Source organism: Lucilia sericata, unplaced genomic scaffold (assembly GCF_015586225.1).
Source record: "Lucilia sericata isolate MDLA Ls3-8-SP2 unplaced genomic scaffold, ASM1558622v1 Contig001256F_arrow, whole genome shotgun sequence".
In the NCBI taxonomy this organism is placed as follows: Eukaryota; Metazoa; Arthropoda; class Insecta; order Diptera; family Calliphoridae; genus Lucilia; species Lucilia sericata.
Genome location: NW_023995210.1, coordinates 100,915 through 112,835, shown reverse-complemented (window position 1 = coordinate 112,835; position 11,921 = coordinate 100,915). Strand labels below are relative to the sequence as shown.

Genomic DNA, 11,921 nt, shown 5'->3' with positions numbered 1-11,921 from the left:
TTTCACACCAACTCTCAGATTTTGTGTTATATTCGTCTCTCGGATTTTTTTAGTTGTATTTTTCGTACATTAAATTAAACTAATATTTAAACTAGAGAGAACAATTGCTCACGTGGTTAAATCATTTTTTTTTTTTTTGGCTCACTATAAGTTAAAAATACTTTAATTTAAAAAGTAGAAGAAGAAAATACAATTTTACAATGTATAAGTCTGTTTTTTTGTTAGTGTATTTTCTTGTATAGAAATAAAATAGAAAACATTATAGAAAAAAATCAAAAAAATATCTACATATATCGGAGCACATTCGAATGAATACGAAATGTTATAGAATTTTTTGTTGGTATTATTGTTATTGGATTCTAACAATATTCTAATAACTATACGGTGGTGGGGTTGTTAATTGTGAAAGAGATTTTCGTTGATATGGTACTAAATTTATGCGCTCCAAAAGTACTTTCTTTATGATGGTAGGGTTTTGAAAGAAATCGTTCATTTTAAGGAAGTAATAATGTTATTTTCGTCTTTGCCAAAATCAAAATCTTGTCATATATTGATATTAATACAAATAACAGCATGATTTTCGGAAAAGAACCTTTTATGGAGTTAAATTTGTGTACCAATTATGGACCGAACTCTACATATTTTGACAGAATGATAAATTTATAATAGGAAACTATTATATTATTGAATTTCTCTTAATATCATCGTTTTCACAATAAAGCGAGTTCTGTAGTAGATATAGGGTCAACTATGGACTGAAACTTATGAAATTTCATAGATGTTTTGATTCATAAAAAACTTGTTTAAGTCAAATTTCATCACTTTATCTGCATATGTGGAAAAATTCATCCTCTATCTCGTCTCGTTTAGGATCTATCTTAAAATCAAATAAGGACCCGGTATATACAAATATAATTTTATGTATCAACGTCCAATATTTCGATATGTTACTATAGAAAGTATACTTATCAATTCTTAGTAGATTTGAAATAAGTGATTATAAAGGACCTTCGAGGTCTTTTCCCTTTTCTATGCAATCAGACAGATGTTTAGGAGAGCTTTAGGAGATTTTGGTAAAACTAACATCGATCAAATTAACTAAACTAACCTAAAATGTTTCATTTTGATTTTCGGAAAAGGACCTTTTATGGAGTTTAATTTGTGGACCAATTATGAACCGAACTCTACATGTTTTGACAGAATGATAAATTTATAATAGGAACTTCACAATAAAGCGATTTCTGTAGTAGAGATAGGGTCAACTATGGACTGAAACTTATGAAATTTCATAGATGTTTTGATTCATAAAAAACTTGTTTAAGTCAAATTTCATCACTTTATCTGCATTTGTGGAAAAATTCGTCCTCTATCTCGTCTCGTTTAGGGTCTATCTTAAAATCAAATAAGGACCCGGGATGTACATATATAATTTAATGGGTCAACGTCCAATATTTCGATATGTTGCCATAGAAAGTATATTTATCAATTCTTAGTAGTTTCAATTTGAAATAAATGAAATAAAGGACCTTCTAGGTCTTTTCCCTTTTCTATGCAATTAGACAGATCTTTAGGACAGCAAAACTAACCTAAAATGTTTCATTTTGAAACGATAAAACAGATAACAGATTTAAAAGGGTTGTCAAGTGTGGTGTAAACTATAAAACTATAACTGTATTGGGACCTGGAAAATTGGAAATTAGAAGGTAGGAGAAAGAGCCGGAGCATTATCTAGAACTGTTGAAACTTTTATCAAAAGAATTTAAATAAAAAACTATCAATCTTTCACTTCACCTTAGTGCCGTCTGATATCTATATTAGGGGCTGCTGCCTTTTATATCTGACAGCTGAAATTTTAGCCAAAATCACGGTCTTTTATTGAGTGTGCTGGGTCTAACTTCAGAGGTATATTTGTATATACCCTGTCTCTTTTACTTCTACCAGCTCTAAATGTCTTGCTAACCTAGTATAAATCTGTAATAAATGAATAAAGGGTGTTCACATCTTTTGATCTTTCAGAAAGGTATCTGAGGAATTATCAATCTCTGCTCAAAAAATAGATAGAAATTATTTCTCTTGATTAAGTTCGTCGATGAGGATGTGTGTCCTTTCTTTCACAGGCGAATGGAATTGGACTTATTGGATGAATAATATGAATTATGAAAAACTTTCCGCGAAGGATGTTAGACTCCTCAATGCATGGTAGAATTCGGATTACCTAATGTAATGGTTAGCTAACACTGATGGAGGAAGAACATTAAAATAGTCTCATAAAAACCTTTCTATATATTTGGCGTAGAACAGGATTTCTCCAGGAATCAATAAATAAATTTTGAACTCAACTTACAATTTTAAAAAGAATAAAGTTTAGTAGAGCACCAGAACGGAATCCTTTTGAGGGGCTAATTTCGCAACTCTATAATATTTTTACCATTTGCTCAATCATCAACAAAATTAAAAAAAATCTTATTTTCCTTAATTTCTTCCAAGACCGCCATTTTGGAACTAACAGGATCTAAACAATGGGCGAATTGAATAGTTATTCTTAATTAGTGTAAAAATTGCTGGGATCAGAATGTTGTCACAATGATATTGATTAAGATTAGCGGTCAGTCGTTGGATTTGAATTGGTTCTTATTAAGGACTTTGCTGTACGATGTCGTAATACTTTCAAAGGGAAAGGATCCAAATTACTTGTGTAGAAGAGCTGAGGAGGCTCTGAATACGGCCTTGAGCTGGGCTCAACCGAGAGGCCTCAATGTTAACCCGGCGAAGACGGAAATCTGTCTTTTCACAAGAAAGACAAACATTTCTACTACAGTGAACCTTGCTACCGGTGATGGACAAAGTTAAGTAATTAGGTGTAATTCTCGATCGGAAATAAAAAAGGCGCTTACAGCCGAACGTTTCTTTACTTTAGACGAACTGGCCAAAAACGGTTATAGGACACGTCATCAATGTATACTGGACACATTGGAAGGTTATACACAATCATCGGACGTGCCTGATCGCATGCTAGACACAGAATATGTCTGAAACTTTAAAACGCTGATCCCAGATAGAATGTCTTGGTCAAGCGGAATACTAGAGCAAATACCGTTGTTGGACAAAGTGGGCCTGGGGTTCCCAGAAATAGAAATATACCACCGTTTATCTAATCATAAGACAAGCGTCCAGGCAGAAGTCCAAGCAATAACGGAATGCTCAAATTGGATTAGAATAAATATTGCGCCCACAGCCCTTATATATTAAACGAAAGGGCGAATTTAATAGCCATAAAGGGAAGGGAGCTCGAGGTTGTTAACCATTCGGCGCAACAAAAGCTGAATTAAAAATATGGTTGAGAGAATCTCATAAGGCCTCTTGGAATAATGAAACGGTAGGTAGTACCAAAAATATCCTATATGGTGACCCTGATGAGAACAAGACGAGAAATCTTCTTAAAATGAGCAAGTCTGAAGTTACTATGATGGTAGGTATTCTGAGTTGACACACAGGATTACCAGCACATCTATACAAAATTGGCCGTGCGGATTCAGACGAATGTAGAGCATGTGGAGAGGACAGCGAAACTCTGGAGCACTTTCTTTGCCACTGCCAGGCATTCGTCGAAATTAGATCCTGACTAACTCTTATTGGAAAATTCTTGGGGATTACGTTCAGGAAACTGAGTTTCTGAACATTGAAAAATAATATACTCAGTGAACAATTTTTTTTGCTGTACTATACATCCTCCTATCAACCGAACCTAACCTAAACTGTATCATTTGTTTTCCATTGAAAGTTATGATCATATAGATCCTCCAATGAGATTGACAGTTGAAGAGCTTGAAGTTAATCTTATAGTTTCCCTGTACTGGGAAACTATAAGATTTCGAGCGTTTGTTTCGTTCCTGTAATTAAAAACTGCTGGGTCCATTCACAATTAACAAAGTTTTATAAATTAACTTTTTTCTTGCTCAAAATTTTGAAACTTTTAGTTTATGTTGATGAACTCTTTAAGATTTTTATAATGAAGAACTAGATCCATTTAACATTTAATAGCAAAAATTGCCTTAACGGAACTGTTTCGATTAATTTCCTGCAACAATTGATGCTTTCGAGTCCAACATAATCGATAAAGTCATTCAGAACTGGGCGTCCAGATTGTGCTTCGTAAAGAATACCAGCAGTAGCTAGATTCGTCTCAATTAAAAGCCAAAAATGTGAAATCAAAATTAGATAATCTTAATTTCATGAAATGGAACTGTTAAGTTGCTCTCGTTTATTTCCTGAAATAATTCACGCTTTCGTAACCAACATAATCGAAAAAGTCGTTCAAAATTGGACATTCAGATTGTGCTTGATAAAGATTTGAAATTAATTTTTACTTGGAAAAAGTACTTTATTCCATTTTTCCGATAAAGTACCTAGAATATAGGTATAGTACGGTGCCAACATTACAACCCCATTAGTGGGTTGCTCATGTTCTTGTTGTTGTCGTCATTGCTGTTATTTTTTGAGTATCTCTGAGGTTGTTTTGTATTTATATCTCTGTGTGTGTATGTCAGCGAGCGTGTACGAGTGTATTTGCTGCTCTACAGTGAGCATGTGTTTGTTGTTATTTGTTTTTGTTGTCATTTATTTTTTTTTTTGCTCTTCTATAGTATTTTTTTTTGTTTTTGTGCGTTCTTTCGAGTAAAAATCGAAAAAGAAATGAAAAAAAAGCTAAAGCGGCGGCTGACTGGGACCAAATGACAGTGTACAAAACATTAGTACTTGTTTCACTCGTTAGTTTGGTTTGATGACTTACGGTGCGGCTATAGGAATTTATTTTTTTTTGGTTTAGCATGCGAACAAAATAAATATTAAAACAAAATAAGAAAAATAAATATATAGTAATAAATAAATTAATAATTTATACTAAAGTTGAAATTAAAATAATAACGAAAGAATTAGAGAAAATTTAAATGTAATAGTTTTAATTGAAAAAAAAAACACCTAAAACGCGTGTGAAAATTTGAAAAAAATAATATTTAAAAACGTAAAGAAAAAAGTTTAAAACTTTGTTTTTTTTATTTGGCAGTTTCGATTTTTTATTATTTGTTTAAAATCCCCTTTCTTAACAAACGAAACGAGCCTGAAAGTTTTTGGCCCCCTTAATACCCCACGCCTTTAAGTTGTCATTACTAAAACAACGTGTAGAGCAAAGTTCACAAAAAGGAAAAAAATTATTTATAATTTTTGTTTAAATTTAAAGCGTTTTTAATTTTGTTAAAATATTTTTATAAATATAAAACTAAGTTAAAGTTTTCAATTAAAAGTTATAATAAATTTTAAGGTTTTAATTAAAATAACCTACAAAAAATCAGCTGTTTAGCTAAAACCAAGTGTCAAAAAAAAATAAAGAGAGAAAACAACAACAACAACAATTAACTGTTATAATTAAGTGTTAATAATAAAACAACAATTAATGTAATAAAAAAAAATTTAATAAAATTACAAAATTTAAAGAAAAATAATTAAAAATTTTGGAAATTTTGAAAATTTAAAGAATTTTTTAATAAAAAAACTTAAGAGCACAAGTTTAAAGAGAGATTTTCTTTTAAGTGAAAGTGTGTGTGTGTGTGAAAAACTGTGTGGAAGGCAAGTGGATTTTGTTGTGAGTTTTTGAGCTGGTAGTGGTAATATCCTGGTTAAGTTCTACTACACCCACACATGTTTACAACACGTTCAAAATTTTGCACGCCAATTTTTAGTTAGTTACACGCAAGGCAACTCTTTGGATTAAACTCATTTTTTTGAACTAAAAAAAACGCTAAAATTCTCATTTCCTTAAAAAAAAATTACAAAAAAAACACCTTTGAACAGTTGCCGTGCTAAAAAGAAAATTTTTTAAATTTGTTAAAAACAACTAACTAAAACATGTAAAATAAAACAATCTACAAATTAACTGCCTTGTTTTAAAGAAAAAGAACTCTGCTCCTAATATACTCTTCATAAACAAAAATTACCCACAAATAAAAACCAAAAAAAAAGATTTTTTTTTGAAATATTTTGTCTATAGACTATAAAATCATCGATTTTTTTTTGTACTCACTTAGAGAGAGGATTTTGTATTATTTGTTTCTTTTTTTTTAAAAGTGAAGTGTTGTTGTTTATAAATAATATTACTTAAAAATTACTGCAGTAGCAAACAAATACAAAAAAAAAGCGCTAAATTAAGCTTAATTTCAAAAGGTTGTTGTTAAAAACAAAAAACTAATAACAATAATTGGCTTTTAAACAAAAATATAGAAATAACCATAAAAAAAAAATTAAAACTCTTGCTACTAAAACTGAAAAATTAAAAAAAAAAACGCTAATTTGCAAAAAACGCTTAAATTTAAAAAACTCAAAGTTTAATAATAAAACATGTTTAAATCAATAAAACTAATATTAAAACACAATAAAAACTTTAAAAATAGTTAAAATCTTTAAAAACGCTTCAAATAAAATAATTTAAAATTCTAACCTCAAAAAAAATCACTAAAATTAAACAAAAAAAACCAAAAATTTTCCGTTAAGCATTTAATGCAAAATAAAGAAAATATTACAAAAAAACAACCTTTAAATAAATACAAAAAAATACACTCAACTACATAAAAAAACTAAAAAAAAAATTGTTAAAATTATTTATTTTTATAATCATTGTTATTTGTTAAAATAAAAAAAAATTGCAATAAAAAAAAGAAAATAAATTAAAAAAATACGCTGTGCATTTTCTAGTAGCTGAGATTCAACAACCACAAGTTAGAAAAAAATCACTAAAATTACCTTCTAAATAAAATATAAAAAAATCACTTAATTAAAAAAACGCCTAAAATAACATAAAAAAACCCACAAATAACACAAAAAAAAATCAGCTATTTAACAAAAAATTAAACAAAAAAAACATTAAAGCATATAAAATATATATATAAAACAAAATAAAAGCAATTTGTTAAATACACAAAAAAAAAAAAACAAAAAAAATAATTAAATTTAAATAAAAAAAGGTGCCTTTAATTTATAGCAAATTTTACAACATATTAAAACAAAAAAAAAGAAAAATTAACCCTAAAATTAAAACACGTGCAATATTTATTAATAAGCCATAAAAAAATTTTGTCCTAAATAATAATAATAATAATAATAATAATAATTTTAAACTTTGTGATTTGTTTTTATTATCTTTAAATAAATATATATATAAAATATAATTTGCTTAACTAAAGCAATAACAAAAGTTATACAAGAAAAAAAAAAAATAAATAAATAAATAAAATTCATTAAAAATTTCTTTAAGAAATTTTTAAATAATTATATTGCAAATATATTTCGTTGCTGTTTGTTTTTGTAAAAATTTTATGAAAAAATGAGTGACAGGGAGCGATCGTCCCCAACACTGATCGAAACTGGTTTAAAAAACTTAATTGGTGGACGTGATGGCAATTATCCATTGATAAGCGGCATAAATGGTAAGTGGAACTGAATAGAAACAATCATTCAATCAATTAATCGAATAATGGGTTTTATTAAAGTTCTTCCAAGGTTCTGCAAAGTTTTCTCGATAAAAGTTATAGAAGTGGTTAAAGTTATATGTATGATCTTATAAGCTTCTCAGAATAAGCTGTTCGACACAGAATCCATTTTAAACCCACCGACCAAAGTATAATTTTCATAAGGATTGCTGTGCTGGATCCGCATCAGAATTCCTTTATTACATCAGATATCGTTTCCGATTTTGGTGATATTTAAGACATTATAATAGGGAAGAGTCATCTGAAAGTCCTATCTGCCGACTTTAAAATAAAGTTTTAACCTCTATTATATCTTTTTCCTGCTTCGAGAAATTCTGATGAAAATTTCGCATTAATTATAGCTAAATTTAATAGAAATGTATACTTTGATCTAAAGGTTTTGATTTTTGTAATAGTGTGACGAAAGGCTGTAGTACCTAGTGAAGTACAGTTCCTCAATAAAAATTGTTGATATTCAAAACTAAAGAAAGGTCCGAAATTAGATTTAAACTCCCATCCAAAGAAATAAATATTATTAGATATGGAGAGACAAATAGTTACACTTTCCCCTAGAAGATTGCTCAGACCACACCTAGCTATATCTCCCAGTTTCTCATGGAATCTGTACCTAGGACAATTGCATATAAATAATATGATCTACTCTTTCTGATGTGGATCTTCGTCCCTGCACAACTGAGATCTTATAGCTCAGAGACCGGTTAGCACTCCTTCTAAATGTGTATTACTTTTTCTGTCTATTACTTAGTAATTATTTTCTATATAGCCCCAATAGTAATTTACATCGATTAGTGTCCAGTTTAGGCCTCATAGTATTGGATACCCTTCCTTTCAATCTACTGTACCTGGATCTAGGGTTATAAAAATATAGTCTGATATTCCCCAAGGAGTTCTATCCTAACCAATTAGACCTACCTAGTGCTATATTTTATTGTCTATGGTCCATCTAGATCAGACCTGAATAGTTTGAATAAATTGTCTGATGATACAATCCTAACTAAGTTCTTAATAGATGTCGATTATATGCAACGGCCTTTTTCGCCCTATCCTCTCTTGTTCGACTACAAGACATGGTGGAGGGATTCTGGACATCTTCTCAATGGCATCCTGTCGAACAAGTTAGTTGAAGACCTCCAATCAATTGACTAGATAGGATTATATTAGCATCAGAGTTAAGAGGGAATAGCTATACATTCTGCATATGAGAATCTATCATTATCGTATCATGCCTCTCATCATGGATAAGTCTGAAAGATATAATGTCTCACAAAGCGTCAATTTCCTTGTCCTTTCTGTTCCCCACATACTCCCCCCGGGGCATGCGACATTAATGAGTGTCGGCCGGGAGTAAAAACTGGTGATGATCAAATGTATCCTCGGCCTTTCTTTGGCCGTTGTTGTACACGTGGTGGCTGTGGTTTGAACCCAAATTCTAGGGAAAAATAATGTCGGTTACCTTATGCAAGCGATACCATTGAAATTTCACTCCTTGTATAGGGTTTACTCTGTTCATTACCAGATTTACCATATACATATGTCGACCTTTAATGGGGTCTTGGCTCAATTATAGATCAAATTCTATATCATTTGAATGTGTTTTTCTGTAAGGATAAAGTGGGATCGAATATGGACCGATCCTTAAGAAACTAGTTTTTATAGAACTTGTTAATATCTAATATCTTAGCTATATTCATATTTTTAAACTAGTTATAGAAATCAAAATAATTTTCTGAAGGTTCTCTATATGCGGGGACTGGGATCAAATATTGTCCTATTTTCTTCAAAAATTAGGGTACAGTTTATAAAGATTGCTTCATAAGAAACAATTTTGTGAGATGAATTTTGAAATCATGGGCCGATGTTAGCCATTCTCAATTCCATGTGGGTCCATGACCAATATTTCGATTTGCTACAAACATAATGACAATATCAATAATAAAATCACTCAAAATTGGTATTATTTTTTTTTAATTTCTAACTAAATAAAATTTTTATTTATTTTATAATGGCACATGTTATAAAACTTTCAAGATTACAAAATTTCGATAAAGTTAATAGAGCAATTCTCTATTAACAATTTCCGTTATAAGGTAATCGACCAAAATATCCGAAAAGCTTTATCAGTAAAAACATAGATTAAGGGTGTAAAAGATTAAAAACAAATGTTGTACAAAATAATGATTTTTTTTAAATATAATGCTAAAACATTTAAAGAAAAATGTAGAATACAGTTCACAACAAATATTTTTTCGCAATATATATTTTAACAGTTATTGTTCTAAAAATATGCAGCTAATGGTTGTAGTAATATTTCAAAAATATTTCTATACTCTATATTATTACTGTAAAATTTCCTTTTTATTTATATCGAAAAAAGAAAATTATAAATTTTCTTGGCATTTGATGACCTTGTAATTGGCTTGAATTTAAATTACTAAATTACTGTTGTAAAATTCGAATATAGTATATTTTTGGCTGACATTCATTATGCCGCTTTTGACAATGTTTAATTTTGCCTTAAGGCTTAAAAGCTAAAAAATGCCGCAAATTCTCATGAAAGTAAACTAAAATGTTTAATTTGTCTTTTTCTTTTAAGAAGAAAAATCCTGTCATTTGCTTTGATGGAAAATTAATTGATAAATTTACTTTTGTGACAGGAGAGCAGATTATATGTTTGAAGTTTGAAATTAATTAATGTGCTGAGAGAGAGGGTGGGGGGTGAAGGGGCTGGTAAATAAGAAAAAACTTTATTTTCTGACAGATAACTAATTTTTCTAACAACTAAATACTAAACTTAACAACTAAAATAAATGAGGAAATATAATTTAAGAAACTGAGTATAATTAATATGATCTGAATTGTGTAAAAATGTTGACTATAGATAGACACTAGACTATAAGACTATAGCATAGTCTAGTCTATAGTATAATTTATGGTCTAGTCTATAGTCTACATTATAGACTAGACTAAAAGCTAGACTATAGACTAGACTATAGACTAGGCTATAGACTAGACTATAGACTAGACTATAGACTAGACTATAGACCAGACCATAGACTAGACTAGACTATAGACTAAACTATTGACTAGACTAAAAACTAGACTAGAGACTAGTCTATAGACAAAAAAAAAGGGTAGACTATAGCCTAGACTGCAGACTATGAAGTAGACTATAGACTAGATTATAGCCTAGACTATAGAGTAGACTAGAGACTAGTCTATAGACAAGAATATAGACTAGACTATAGCCTAGACTGCAGACTATGAAGTAGACTATAGACTAGATTATAGCCTAGACTATAGAGTAGACTATAGACTAGACTATAGACTAGACTATAGACTAGACTTTAGACTAGACTATAGACTAGACTACAGACTAGACTATAGACTAGACTTTAGACTAGACTATAGACTAGACTATAGACTAGACTATAGACTAGACTATAGACTAGACTATAGACTAGACTATAGACTAGACTATTGACTAGACTATAGACTAGGCTATAGACTAGAATATAGACTTGACTATAGACTAGACTATAGACTAGGCTATAGACTAGACTATAGACTAGACTATAGACTAGACTATAGACTAGACTATAGACTAGACTATAGACTAGACTATAGACTAGACTAGACTAGACTATAGACTAGACTAGACTAGACTATAGACTAGACTATAGACTAGACTATAGACTAGACTATAGACTAGACTATAGACTAGACTATAGACTAGACTATAGACTAGACTATAGACTAGACTATAGACTAGACTATAGACTAGACTATAGACTAGACTATAGACTAGACTATAGACTAGACTATAGACTAGACTATAGACTAGACTATAGACTAGACTATAGACTAGACTATAGACTAGACTATAGACTAGACTATAGACTAGACTATAGACTAGACTATAGACTAGACTATAGACTAGACTATAGACTAACTATAGACTAGACTATAGACTAGACTATAGACTAGACTATAGACTAGACTATAGACTAGACTATAGACTAGACTATAGACTAGACTATAGACTAGACTATAGACTAGACTATAGACTAGACTATAGACTAGACTATAGACTAGACTATAGACTAGACTATAGACTAGACTATAGACTAGACTATAGACTAGACTATAGACTAGACTATAGACTAGACTATAGACTAGACTATAGACTAGACTATAGACTAGACTATAGACTAGACTATAGACTAGACTATAGACTAGACTATAGACTAGACTATAGACTAGACTATAGACTAGACTATAGACTAGACTATAGACTAGACTATAGACTAGACGATAGACTAGACTATAGACTAGACTATAGACTAGACTATAGACTAGACTATAGACTAGACTATAGACTAGACT

The 11,921-nt window shown here is 30.1% G+C and overlaps 1 long non-coding RNA gene across 1 annotated transcript in view; it reads left to right on the top strand.

Moving 5' to 3' along the window:
• The first annotated feature begins 4,720 nt into the window (after positions 1-4,720).
• Positions 4,721-11,921, top strand: part of LOC119610630 — a 48,085-nt gene continuing 40,884 nt past the window's right edge. The window contains exon 1 of the long non-coding RNA XR_005232008.1: positions 4,721-7,475. This is a non-coding gene — a long non-coding RNA (uncharacterized LOC119610630). The remainder of the gene's footprint in view (positions 7,476-11,921) is intronic.